Raw genomic sequence first — 14217 nt, 5'->3', positions numbered from 1 at the left:
TTGACACTGGATTGTCTCAGTTGTACAGAGCTAGTTGGCATCTCTATTCTCCATGGTCTGCTGTTACTTTGTTGTGGGTCACCGAAAACATTTGCAATGTTAATGTTTCATGGTTGGATGGAAAAATGTAACGGCTGGGACAGAGCTTTGGTTTATTTTTTTCAAATTCTTTAGAGACAAGAGTATTTAAGCTCGGAGAAGCCCAAAGTTTGAGGTACTTACAGGAAATGTGATATTTGGGTACAGACGGATGTCTCAAGAAACAGAGCTGGGAGGTGCTGCTGCAGAGTTTGCTTTGTACAGAAACTCACTTAGCCAGATTGCAGTTATCTCGCTGGGGTGAGCCCAGAGGAAATCTGCTGCTATCAGTGGAGGTGAAAATCAGGTCTGGGGTTTGGTCTTTGAATGGCAGCCATGTGTTCGAACGAGCTGTCTTCATCAGCAGGTGTTAATAGCTGATTAAAAGCAAGTGGGATTCTGAAAAGAACAGCAAAAAAAGAAATAAAAAATTTTAAAAATCCTATAGAAACAAGTGATAAAAGCCTGGGGGTGGAGGGGGAGGCCCCTGTGGAGATCATCGGTGCAAACAGTATTTGCAAATGTATCCCTCCCAATAAAGATACATTAAAGGCAGACTAACGATCTTATCTAGCACCTTGACACCTGTTAATTACATTAAAAAAGAGGAAACTTGGATTTGTACCAACTAGAACGGTGATCTCACTGAATTCCAGACAGCAGGTTTGAACTCTGGCAGTGATTATGTGTGAAGCCAGTAGCATCTTCAAGGGAAAACTCTGCTATTTCAGGGCCACATTCACCTCTCAGTTACAGCAGTATCAATCCGCCATGACTGTGTAAATCAATGGAATTACTCTGGATTTATGCCAGCATACGTGAGAGCAGGATTTGGCCCTGGACGTTTTATAAGGAGAAGGGACTTGGGGCCTGATCTAGAGCCCACTGAAGTCAGTGGAAAGACTCACATTGACTTCACTAGGTTTTGGATCCGGTTCTTTCTTACAAAGCGAAGAGGGAGTTTATTTTGATGGTATTTGCAGCATTATGTAAACTTGTAATATCTTTACATTTGTAATAAAGTAATAATAACTATAATAAAACTCTTTGTCCCAGTCCTCTTCAGGAATAAACTGTTAAGGAAAAATAAAAACCCAAAATGCAAAGCACTTTTCTACTGTTTATTTTCTACCTTGCTTACTTTTATCTGTCTTGATATTTGAAATCCCACTGATCCTATGATTGTTAGTCCTTGTATAAAAGACAAAAAGAAAGAAAAAAATAGATTTTTTTTGTAGTTTGCTCTGTTTAGATTTTAGCCTGTGGCTACTTGTATAAGAAAAATAAAACTAGAATAAACTAGATCCAGTGATTCATTATGAGTGTTGCTTCGTTATTCTTAAATCAAATGCAAAATCAATGAAGTGTGTGTGTGGATTTGGGTTGCTTTCAAGTGTATAAACGCAACATTCTCTTTTGGACTAAAGCTGTGGATGGTTACTATAGATTCATAGAGTATAAAGTCAGAAGGGACTGTTGTGAAAATCTTTTCTGGCCTGCTATATAACACAGGCCAAAGGATTTCACTGAATTAATTCTTGTTTGAACTAGAGCAGATCTTTTAAAAAAAATCCCATCTTGAGTTAAAAATTTCTAGTGATAGAGAATCCACCACAACCCTTGGCAAATTGTTCCAATGGTTAATTACCCTCATTGTTAAAAACTGACGTCTTATTTCTAGCCTGAATTTGTCTAGTTTCAACTTCCAGCCATTGGATCATGTATTAGCTTTGTCTGTCAGATTGAAGAGCCCTTTGTTATCGAAGTTTTGTTCCCCATTTGATCAAGTTCACCGCTTAACCTTCCAGGGAGAAATTGGTTGAAAATCTGAAGGTTGAAGGCAATTTGGGTGGAAGTGATCATGAAATGATAGATTTTGTGATTCTAAGCAAAGGAAGAAGTGAGAAGAGCTCAAATAAGGACAATGGGCTTCAAAAAAGCAGATTTTAACAAATGGGGAGACCTGGGTAGGTAAGGTCCCATGGGAAGAAAATCTAAGGGACAAAGGAGTTTAGGAGAGCTGGCAATTTCTCAAAGAGACAATATTAAAGATGCAACAGCAACCTACCCCAATGCGAAGAGAAGCTAGGAAGAATAGCCAGAGGAGTTCTTTAATGACCTGAAAATCAAAAAGGAATCCTAGGGTACGTCTACACTACGAGATTAATTCGAATTTAGATAATTCGAATTTGGGAAACAGATTGTATAAATTCGATTTTGCGCGGCCACACTAAGCACATTAATTCGGTTTTTAACCACATTAATTCGGTGGTGTGCGGCCACACTACCCCATTAATTTTAACCACATTAATTCGGTGGTGTGCGGCCACACTACCCCTAATTCGAATTAACAAAATCGATTTTGGTGCTACTCCGCTCGTCGGGGTGGAGTACAGAAATCGATTTTAAGTGCCCTCTAATTCGAAGTAACTGGCTCCGTTGTGTGGACGGGTTAAGGATTAATTCGGATTAACGCAGCTAAATCCGAATTAAAGTCGTAGTGTAGACCAGGCCCTACAAAAAGTGGAAGCGTGAACAAATTGCTAAAGTGGAATACAAAAGAATAGTCCAAGCACATAGGGACAAAACCAGAAAGGCTAAGGCACAAAATAAGTTACACCGAGCAAGGGAAATAAAAGGCAATAAGAAGAGGTTCTAGAAATCCACTAGGAGCAAGAGAAAGACAAAGGAAAGTGTAGGTCCTTAGTGGGGAAGGAGACCTCAAGACATGACATCAAGAAGGTTGCTGTGTTTAATGTCTATTTTGCTTCAGTCTTTACTAAAAAGGTAAATTGTGACTGGATACTTACTATTAATATTAACAACAAGGGGGAAGGAATTCAAGCCAATTCTGGCTCTTCTCTGAACCCTCTCCAATGTTTTCAACATCCTTCTTGAATTGCGGACACCAGAACTGGGCACAGGATTCCAGCAGCAGTCGCACCAATGCTAAATACAGAAGTAAAATAACCTTCCTACTCCTACGTGAATGATATTCCCTACTTATACATCCCGGGTTGCATTAGCCTTTTGGCCACAGCACCACACTGAGAGCTCACGTTCAACTAATTATCTACGTAGAGCCACAAATTCTTTTCAGAGCCATTGCTTCCCAGGACGGAGAGAGTCGCCCAGCCAGTAAGTATGGCCTGCATTCTTTATTCCTGTAACGTTACATTTGGCCATATTAAAACATATGTTGTTGGCTTGTGCCCTGCTTATCAAGTGAACCAGACGGCACAGTATAAGTGACCTGTCCTCCTCATTACTTACCACTCCTCCAATCTTTGAGTCATCTGCAAACTTAATCAGTGATGTTTTCTTCAGCTTATTGATACAAATGGTAAAAGAACTGATCTCTACAGGACCCCCCCCCCACTAGGCACTCCCCCACTTGATGATGATTTACATTTTGAGATCTGTCAGCCAGTTTTTAAGCCATTTATTATGGGCCATGTTGATTTTGCATCGTTCTAGTTTCTTAATCAAAATGTGATGTGTTCACAAGTCAAATGCCTCACAGAAGTCAAGTATAAATATCAACGCTATTACCTTTATTAACTATATGTGTAATCAAGTTCATTAAAAAATCAAGTTAGTTTGACAGGATCTATTTTCCATCAGCCAGAGGTTCCCAAACTGTGGGGCGTGCCCCCTTGGGGGGACACAGAGAAGCATTCAGGGGGGTGTGGTGGGTCCAGGCCAGCCCCGTGGGGGGGGGGGGGGGCGTGGAGGGAACGCCACTCAGTCCCCCGCTCTGCTCTGGCCCCACTCCCAGCTGTGGCTCCCAGCCCCGCACCTGGCCCATAGGCGCCAGGGAAAAATTAGTGGGTGCTCTGCGCCCCCACCTCACCTCCGCCTCCTCCTCCTCCCCTGAGCGCGCCCCGTCTCTGCTCCTCCCTCCCAGTGCTTGCTGCCGCCAAACAGCTGTAGCAAGCTCCGGGAGGGAGGGGGGAGGAGCGGGAATGTGGCGCACTCAGGGGAGGAGGCGGGGAAGATGCGGGGACGGGGGCGAGGATTTGGGGAAGGAGTCGAATAGGGGCAGGGAGGGGGCGGAGTTGGGGCGAGGACTTTGGGGAAGGGTTGGAATGGGGGTTGGGCAGGGGTGGAGTCGGGGCGGAGCCGGGGGCAGAGGGGGTTCAAGCACCCACCGGCGCCAGAAGAAGTCAGCGCCTATGGCCTGGCCCCGTCCCCAGCCTCGGCATGGCTCCGCTCCCGCCCCGGCAGCGGCTCTGCCTGGCAGCGGCAGCGGCTCTGTTCCTGGCCTGGGGCCAAGGCTGGGGGCAAGGTGGGGCCGGAGCCACACCTGGCTACTGGCCCCCACCACTGCCTGACTGCAGCTCTGCTCCCGCCCCTCCCCCCAGCCTGGGCTCCTTTCCCCACCGCGGCCTCGGCCCACTTACCCCTGTCCACATTCCCCACTCCCAGCCCTGGCTCCGGGGGGGAAGGGAGATGTGGATGGGGTAAGGGGGGGACACACCCCTCAAAAATTTGGGGACCACTAAAGCCCATGTTGTTTTGCATTAATTATAGTATCCGCCTTACATGCTTTATTAATGAAGTCTTCTAGTGACTCTTCCATTGTTTTGTTCAGGATCAATGTCAGGCTGATAGGCCTACACGAACCTGGGGCTTCAGCCAGCTCTTTTAAAATTCTTGGATGCAAGTTATCCAGAGGTATTAAACTTGGTTCCTCCTAGCCTAGCAAGGCTTGGAAAAAGAAATTCTACCCAGTGACTGTTTGGATTGTTTTTTCACTTTTGTCTTAGGCATTGCTCACACATCTTGGGCCATCTGGAGCTGGTGTAAATTGGAGCCATATCAGCGAAGGATCTGGGCCCCTTGGCTCTTTAAGCACAGGTAGTAAGCAGGGATCTTGTTAAAGTAACATCCTTTAGTCTCTCTCTCATTCACACCCGGCACAGCGCCATTGACTTTAAGGCTGACATGCCTGATTTACACCAATGTTAAATGACAGGGGGATCAAGCTGATAACCTAAAACCCAGATTCCCAAATTCCAGCTAGCGGCACGCCAGCCCCCAGAACTGACCCTGTAAAAACACCTGCGTTCCCCTGTGGCACTAGGACTTCGGGGCGTGTAGCCCATGGTTCTGTGTGTTGCAGTCAGCTGAGCCGCTCTCTGAGTCTTTCCCAGAGAAATGTGCACGAACTGGCCTGTCCCACTGGGCACCCGGGGAATTATGGGAAGGCACCAGTGGACTAGCGGCACACCTGCTATTGAGCCTGCATCCTCATTTTAAAGCGGGGGCATTACCAGCACAAGTGAAAGTAAAGGTTTTTAAGGCCCGGCTTGACAAAGCCCTGGCTGGGATGATTTAGTTGGGGATTGGTCCTGCTTTGAGCAGGGGGTTGGACTAGATGACCTCCTGAGGTCCCTTCCAACCCTGATAGTCTAGGATTCTATGAAAGCAGCCCCCAAACTAGAGCCTCGATCCCCAGCTGGGCCAGAGAGCCTGGATGAAAAGCATCAATCTCAGGCAAGAGCATTTTGGTTTTGGAGGTGGGGGCGTGGCGTGGCGTTAAGGGCCACACGTGATCAAGAACATTGGCTACTTCCAAAGGCCCTGGTTAAGGAACACATTTACATTCAGAGAAGGGCATTTAAGCATGTGCCTTTACATAGGTTCTTAGAGTGTAAGGCCAGAGGGAACCATTAGATCAACTAGTCTGACCTGCCCTGGCTACCCCAGACCATTACATTCCAGCCGGTTACCCCAGGCTTGACGTCAATGGGGGCTTAAGCACGTGTAAATGCTTTCCTGACTCGCGGCCAACGACAGGACACGGAGGCTGGAGCAGTGCTCTGATCGGGTGTGATGGTTCCTATGGCCCAACGCTGCAGCTGGCTCTGGGGCTACGGCTCCTTGGGTGGGGCAGCCAATAGGACTCATGAGAGCGTCCAAGTCTGCCCAGGCAGACCCAAGTGCAGAACCACATTTTAGGTTGGCCTTGCTAGAACAGGTCAAGACACGGGCGTGGTGCCTGGCTCATCTGCTGCTTTGCTTGAGCGGACGTACTTTAAAGATTAACCCCCCACCCAACCCCGCCCCCGGCCCCGAGGAAGAAAGGCATCGCTGCTCCTTTGAATGCAAAGAAATCGAGGCAGGCAAAGACCAAATATGGCCGTGCTGCTCCAAGGCGATGGAAATCACGAATTGTAAAGGCAAAGTTGGGAAGATAAATTTATTTGATAGTCAAAAATCACTGCAGTCATTTTCGTGTGTCTAGTTTTACAGCTCATAATAAAGAATGAAGATTTATCAACGGGCTGGGAGCAGAAATCCAGCCAGCAAACGCGTAAAAGGCCTAAAGGCAGCGCGGCGCCAAACAGAGGCGGGTTTCTATCAATTGCTTTAAAAGGTTTTATAGCTGGGGCCATAATAAGCCATGACAACTTATTCGGGACGGGGTGGGGCCGAACGGCCGTCCTGCAGAATGAGCCGCTTAGCCAGTGTAAGGCCGGGTGGGGTTTTAAGTGCCCTTTGTTGGCGTTATCCCGCTTCCTACGAAGTGCCCATTGGCGTCAGGCTCAGAAGCATTGCACAGGACATTAAAGGTCGTGGGTGCAAACCGTGTGCCCAGTTCTCTGAACCCCTAAAGTTCAGGGTTGTGTCAAGCCAGGGCTCTGGCGTGGCCCATTATAAATACAAGTGCCATTTAGGACATGTCGGTCCAGATTTCTATCCATCGTACGTGCTTATCTGCGACCGCCCCCACCCCCGCATTGCTGCAGCACCGGGCCGTGCTTTTATCCCCATTTGCCAGCTGGGGGAACTGAGGCACAGAGAGACCCGGGGACCAGCCAACGCAATCTAGATGGGAGGCTGCCCCTGCCCTAGCTCCTGCGATGCCCGTATGGCAGCAGTAGCCAAACAGTGATGCCGTTAGCCTTACGGCACCCTGTGAGGTGGGCTAGTGCCAGCGTACAGCTGGGCATGTACGGCACAACGAGCCAGAGGCCCTGGGCAGGGCCGGCCTTAGGGAAAATGGCACCCTGGGCAAACTTGTATTTTGGTGCCCTGGCCCTCATGGGCACGGTGCCCCCCGTTGCCCCTGGTCCCTGTGGGTGCCTCCCATTGCCCCTGAAGCCCGGGGACACCCGGGGCTCCCCCACTAACCCCTGCACTGTGCCCCCTTTGCCTCAATCCCTGCACCCCTAGCCCCTGCCCCCACCCCAAACCCTGCAGTGTGCCCCCCCCCCCCCCAACCCCCGCCCCCCCCCCCCGCGCCCCCATGGGGAAAGTGACCCGGCCGCCCGGGGCCCCCGGCATTGCCCCCCGCCCCCCCCCCCCCCGAAAGCTGCTGCTACATGTACTAGGGGGCTGTGGGGGGGGGGGCGTGAGGAGCAACATCAGGTCACTTTCCCTACCTTGTCTGTGTAAGAAGAGGGCAGAGAGCCGCAGCCCCAGGTGGGGAAAGTGACCTGGCTGCAGGGAGCGCTTGGTGCTCACAGCCCCCCGAGGGGGCAAGCGGCGGAATGGGGCAGTGTCTGTGCCTCACCGCTCGCCTGTTCCTCCACTGGGCGGGAGCAGGGGTTAATCTGGGTGCTCCCCCATGCGGCGCTCCCCTGCCAGCTGGGAGCAGTTTCTACACCGGCAGCGCACACCTCTGTGCCGCCACACAGCGCCTGCAGATTACGGCGCCCCGGGCAGTCACCCAGGTGGCCCACTCCTAAGGCCAGCCATGCCCCTGGGCACTAGCGTAGCTGGTGGACAAAGGCGCTAGGGCCGGATGAAGCACAGAGGGGCTTTTCCGCCATGGCCCGTGGTAGCCCCTGCCCCTGGAGGTGTTCCAGAGCCACTCCGGGGTGGGTGAAGACATTGTCAAGCAGACCAGCAATCGGCATGAGGCTATGGCAGATGTGAGTGCCGGCTCCTGAAGCACCTGAACAAGGATGGCACGATCCACCCTCCTACATCCCTGCCTTGGCGCCGGAACGAATTCCCCTCCCCAGCAGTGATTAAGTGACGTGCCCCAGGACACACAGGCAGTTTGGGGCAGAGTCAGGCATTGAACCCAGGTGTCCTGAGTCCCACCCCAATGCCTTGATTGGCCCAATGACATCTCACTGCTCTCTCTTGCCACTAGCCGCGTGGGCCCGGACACCATCGGATTTGTCAGTATCGTCCGGTCACTGCTGTGTGGTTTGCAGGCTCTACAAGCCCAGCAGGTGTTTAAGGCTGCAGCGTCTCCTCCCCTGGCTCTGAGCGCAAGAACGTCTTTAGCGCAGAGGCCCTGCCCTTGTGACCTGGTTGAACCGACAGCCTGGCTCAACCAGGCCGGTTGCTTGACGCATGCTGCTAATTATGGTGACGCTGCCCGTTCTACGTAGTACACACCTGGGGGTGGGACTTAGCCATAGACAGCAACAAAGCCTGTGCAAGGTGTCGCTGGCTCATGGAACAACCTTAGGAATTTGGGGGGGGGGTCAAATCCTGCACCACCACCACCCCGCTCTGGTCAGGTGCCGAGTGAGGCGGAAGGCCGCACAGCTGGACTGCAGCCTTGCAGGATTGTGCTGTGGACGGTATTTTTCAACCAGCAACCTGGGTGCAGCCGGGCAGAGGCACACTGGGAGGCGTTGTGTTGTGCTGCCGGGGGACACGTGGAAAGGCAGCGGAATTAAATGGTCTGAGTCTGCGTGGTCGTGGACCCCCCGAGAGCCGGAGGAAATGGCACCATCCACTTTGTCTCCTCTTTACGCCTCTTCATGCTGGGCTGCTCCAGGGAGTGAGCCAGCCTGGGCCGCAGCCCAGCCCAGAATCACTGTAGTGCCATGAGCGCTCGGCCTCCCAATCCCAGCCCCTGGGGCAGGGCTCTAGGTGGTGCTGGGAGAACGCTGGCCCACTAGTTTCAGGGCATTAATGGCTCCTTGGCACCACTGGGGGGGAGGGGGGGACAGCGCCTGTCTCCCAGTGGTTAGAGACGGGTGGTTCCCTGGGCCAGCCGGAGGCCACAGAACGATGGTGAGGCGGAAGAGAGGGCTGTTATGGAAACCAATTTAGAGCCATCTGCTTATTGACTGGTGATTTTATGACGAGGAGTCAATTTGGGTACTGCAGTCAGCTACTCATTGCTCACAGACACGAACCGTCAGGCCTTGGGCCTCAGGGGAGCTGAAGGTAATCAATTTCCATTGCCAGCAAATGGACCGACCAGCACAAATGGTCACTAAACACCACCCGTTGGTCTGGGCTCCTCCAAGCTGGCGTTCTCATTGCCCGCTGGCTCACTTCCACCTGTCACAGTGCATGCCCCGGCCACCCCCCTGGGAGTGCATGGATGAGTCTCACTTGGTAGCATTTTACCCATGTGTCAATGACCACACAAGGTCAAAGGCCAGGGAGAATCACGCCTTGAAAGCTGAGCTTGCTGAGAGAACATAGCAGGGAAATAACAATGGAGCTGAAGTGCCAGCTTCACTCTGCGGCCCGTTCATTCCGTCAACTCATCCGGCTGGGTTCCAAAAAAAGTCGGACCCAGGTGATCCAGCTACCACCAAGATCCGTCCTCAGAAACACGTGGCGCTGTCGCAAAGGCAGCACAAAGCCCAGTGGCCTGTTTGGCTCGCCCCTTTTGCACTGCTTGCCCCTCCTGCTCCTGGCTCACCCGGCGTGCTGCCCTTGTGACGTCACCTCCCACCATCCTGAGCTCTGTTTTAAAGGGTCTGCGAGGCCCTGGCCAAGTGGTTTAGAAATCCCTCCTGTAAGAACTCATGAGCTCCGAGCAGGGCGCTTGCTCGTTTACCTGCCGCGCTGTGCCTGGGGCGAAGGCGGCGCTGCTCCACGTAAGCGTGCCAACATGCTCTGGGGGCGCTGCACTTGTGGCATGGTGGGCAGGAACTGCCCTTGGCAGCAAGGTGGCAGAGTTTCAGGTCATAGCTCGGGCTTATGGAACCTACGTTCCTCCGTCCTGATGCTGAACCAAACCAAGCCCCCAACACCAACAGGCAGGATTTTAAAAAAGAGCAACGCCTTGCTTTGGTGCCAGCCTGGCGGAGTCACCCACCGCCAAGGGGAGTGTGAATCTGGGTGCCACTGCCTGGTAAGACGCCGTCTGCTGGCTTGGAGTAAGAATTTAGCATTAAATAGCCCTCCACACGTCACGTTGGTTACCTGTGGTGGCGAAGTCTACAGCTTGAGCAATGCACATGGGACTGTTTCAATCCCCTGCAGGGGAGGGGCCAGCTCTGCTTCTTCACATCCCCTTTCGGCTCTCCTCGTTGTTTGAAAGTAAGAGAGAGAGAGAGAGAGAGAGAGCCCGCATGCTACACTCACACCCAGCACCAAACAAGCCTGAAGTTTGGGGTGTTTAAAATCCAGGGCCGGGTTTTGCAATCTGAGCTCCCCCCCTTCCAAAGGCCCCCACGCGGTTGTCGGAGAGCACCGAAGCCACATAAAAAATTGGGGAAACAACAGGAAAGAACAAGGCTACATCTTTGAACCATCAGCTCAAAGCTTTTTTTGCGTCCATATGGTGGGGATAGTGTGGGAACCAGCTACAGGGCCAGAGCCAGCTGGCTTTTGACTATTGCACCGTACACTGACTTGACACGTTCAAAGGGATTTTGCTAAGGGTTCAGAGTTCAAATAAGAGCACTTTCAAGTTGGCCCTTCCTAGGACTTTTACTGCTTCCAGATTGAGCAGGAAGCCATGCGGCTAATTCCTCTGAGGCTTAGAGCTAAGTTTCCAGTGTAGTGTGCAGGGCATTAGGCTGGCAGCCCTGTGATTGCTAATGGGAAAGCCCCAGCTAATCCCCTGTGCACGTCACGTAAAGTGTAGCCCACAAAGCCCACTGGGGCGTTAGGGCACTTACTGTAAAAAAGGGGGTTGTAAATTATCGGGGAGCACCACAAACTGACACTGTTCCCGCCTGCCGAGCCAGCAGGAGGAGCTGCCTGCCGGAGACACCAACATGTTGGAGGCGTTTAGGGGAGTGGGGCATTTTATACCTTTTGGGGCCCCATTCTGCCTCTGGGAGCAGGGCCCTCTGCGAGCAAGGCTGGCAAAACCCAGCCCTCACTACTCACGCTACAGCTCGACTCTGAAAACCATTCATGTGCTGTACAGTCAACTGCTTTGGCGGGGGGGGGTCTGTTCCCCCAATGCGGTCAGAATCACATCCCCTCGCCCTTCTGTTTCTCCGCTCACTCTTTGTCTTTTTAGCTTCTAGGCTCTGGGAAGGGAGGGTTGGTGGCTTACTATGTGTACATATAGCACAGCGCACAATGGGGTCCTGAAAGTGCGACTGTAATACAACTCCACAATAAAGTGGCCAGAGACGACACGAATAGGGAAGGCTGCACTCGGTACATAGAATCTCTACGTGTATTTTTACTAGGTAACATTTCCATTTAACAGCAACTCATGTTGAATTATTATTCTGATGGCTAAATAGTCCAAGTGTGACGGCTCTGAGTGGGCCCAATCAGGGCCCCATTGTGCGATGCTGCACAAGCATACAATGCCCAAGCCCGGCCGCACAGAGCTTACAGTCAAAGCCAAGTTGCTCTAAATGTGAGCTAACGTGGGTCTTGCTAGTGTGAACGGCCCACTTGGGTCTGTCAGCCGCACCCTGCGTCACGGCATTGCCCCTCGCCTGGAAAGCTGCAGTTGCTTGAGTATAACTAAGGAAGCGATGGGTTGGTGTTCTCGCTCGTGAACCAGTGTGACGCACATTATTAAAGGCTTGTCTTCATCAGCCTAAGAGCAGACTGTTAAGAAGCAGGGCACAAACCCGTAACTGGTTGTGGGGGTCTAGAATTAGATTTCACCAACCAAGTAATATGTGTAAACTCCTAAGGCACTATACAGCCTTAAGATGGAGACAGACAGGCCCCTTGGGCAGTCCGATCTATCCAGCCACCCAAGCAAGCTTAACTCTGTGATCGATGGTCACTTTACACCAGAGATCACAAAATATTCAGGTTACTCCCAGACCCAAGGACACATCACTTATCCCAGGTCAATTTGCACTATAGATCTCCCACCAAAGACAACACTTGTAGCCAGTCCTGTAATAAACTAACTAAAGATTTATTAACTAGGAAAAAGAAATGAGTTATTTACAAGGTAAAAACAGATAAACACACACATGCAACTGAGTTGCAGTCTTAAGTTTCAGATGGTGATAGAGCTACTGAAATATGCCAGCTCTATATGTCCATTAGGTTAGTCCTGGTGATCTCTTGCTTTTGTTTAGGAATCTTTGCTCCTTAGAGTCCAAACGGCATAAAGAAATCCGAATCCCTTCTGCTCTGAGATTTTTATCCCCATCTCCCTAGGGACCAAGCTGATGTGACGAGTGCTTCTGCACATAACCTCTTCCTTGGTGGGTGGGGAAAGCAGTCAACAAAGTCTTTGTTCCACTATGGCCCATTTGGATTCAATAGTCCTTCCTGATGGGCAGGAGATAACACCTTCTGTCAGGATCCAGCATTTTGCACTGGGTGAAGTTTTTCTGGTTTGGTGAGTTTCAGAACAAACATTCTACAGTTCTAGAGCAAACACCTAAGATGACCTTATAGTGTGGGATACAAATCTTATATGCAGGATTAATACATGCAGCATCCAACAAGCATTCCATAAAGTTAAAACACTAAACACATTCTTATAACACTAATATCTATTTTAACTATACCAACCCACAGGCCAGCCAGACTGGTTTCCAGCCTTGTATTTGCCAGGGTTCAGTAAGGCCCGGGGCCTTGGCATGAGCTGGCACCTGCTCAGCCAGCATCCTGATGAGCTCTCCAATCTAGCAGAGAACGAGATAACATGATCTAATGGCTGGAAGTTGAAGCTAGACAAATTCAGAATGAAAATAAAGTGTAAATTTTGAACAGTGAGAATAATTAACCATTGGAACAACTTACCAAGGGTCATGATGGATTCTCCATCACCACGGATCGGATGTTTTTCTAAACAATCTGCTCTAGGAATTATTTCTTTGGCCTGTACTATTCAGGAGGCCAGACTAGAAGATCACAATGGTTCCTTCTGGCCTTGGAATCTATGAATCTACGATAATGGATCCTATGCATAAAGATCTTAGTTCTCCATCTCCCAGTGGACAAAAAATTAATACAATCCCCATTGGAAACAAAAGGCTGTTGAGTAAAACAAAGACGAAACTTTGTTACCAGCACAAAATTCTCTGTTACTCACACACTCTAGGGGCACCCACCCTTACCCTGTTCCTAGGGCTCAGGCGTAACCCTGTCAATTTAGGTACCCACCCACACCCTTCTGTAGGCTAAAGGCGTAACCTTACACCCTGCGGGTTTGCAGGGTCTTTTACCAGTGAAAGGGCTTTACCCAGTAATATCCTACTTAACCTCTATTTATTAACAATCACCCAAACCAGAAGGCACACGCTACACAAACAATGCTCACCACTCCCATAAGACAGGTGAACTTTTCTTGATGGCCAGTCAGAGTCAGGTCCATCTGGGAGACTCCAGTTTCTGCACAATGTCATTGGCAGAGTGTTGAGGTCTGGCAGCTCTGATCTTTGGGGCTGTGTCCTGGAGTTGGTTCCCAAAGAACTTCCTTTTGGACCCCAGTTTATGTCGTGAAACTTGAGTCTTGCTTAGCTGTACCTTCACCAATCATTATACTAACATTTTACTAACCAATCCTGACATATCGCAACAAAATTCTCTAACCAATCCTACCCCACCACCTTAATTAATTTACACCTCGCAAAATTAATTATGGAACAGACAGAAACAATCAAAGAACCAGACAGAGACCATACAGACAAACAATAGGGGAGTGGGGACGATAATGACAAAACAATAAGGAAATGAGGATTTCACAACCACAACTACTGATAAGTGATTTCTTGCCAGACGGATGCTATCAAACCAAGTTTTCTTTAACCATCTGAAGATCTGTTTCTGTATCTGGTGATAGTGGGGGCCATTAGGACGGGGGTCTCCTTCTTAACAGCCTGATATTACATTGTTTTAATGTAATTTAGCTGGAATGTGGGGATGTGACTTCCTGCTTCTCAGCTAATGGCCGCTGCTCTTTTAATCTGGCTGCAGACAAAGGCCTTAGACTTTAAGCCTTACAATATGGCTGCAGACAGAGGCTTTAGCCTTACAGCTTGA

This window comes from Terrapene carolina, unplaced genomic scaffold (assembly GCF_002925995.2).
Source record: "Terrapene carolina triunguis isolate 2854851 unplaced genomic scaffold, T_m_triunguis-2.0 Scaffold67, whole genome shotgun sequence".
NCBI classification, from domain to species: Eukaryota; Metazoa; Chordata; order Testudines; family Emydidae; genus Terrapene; species Terrapene triunguis.
Note: the sequence above shows the minus strand (reverse complement) of the source record.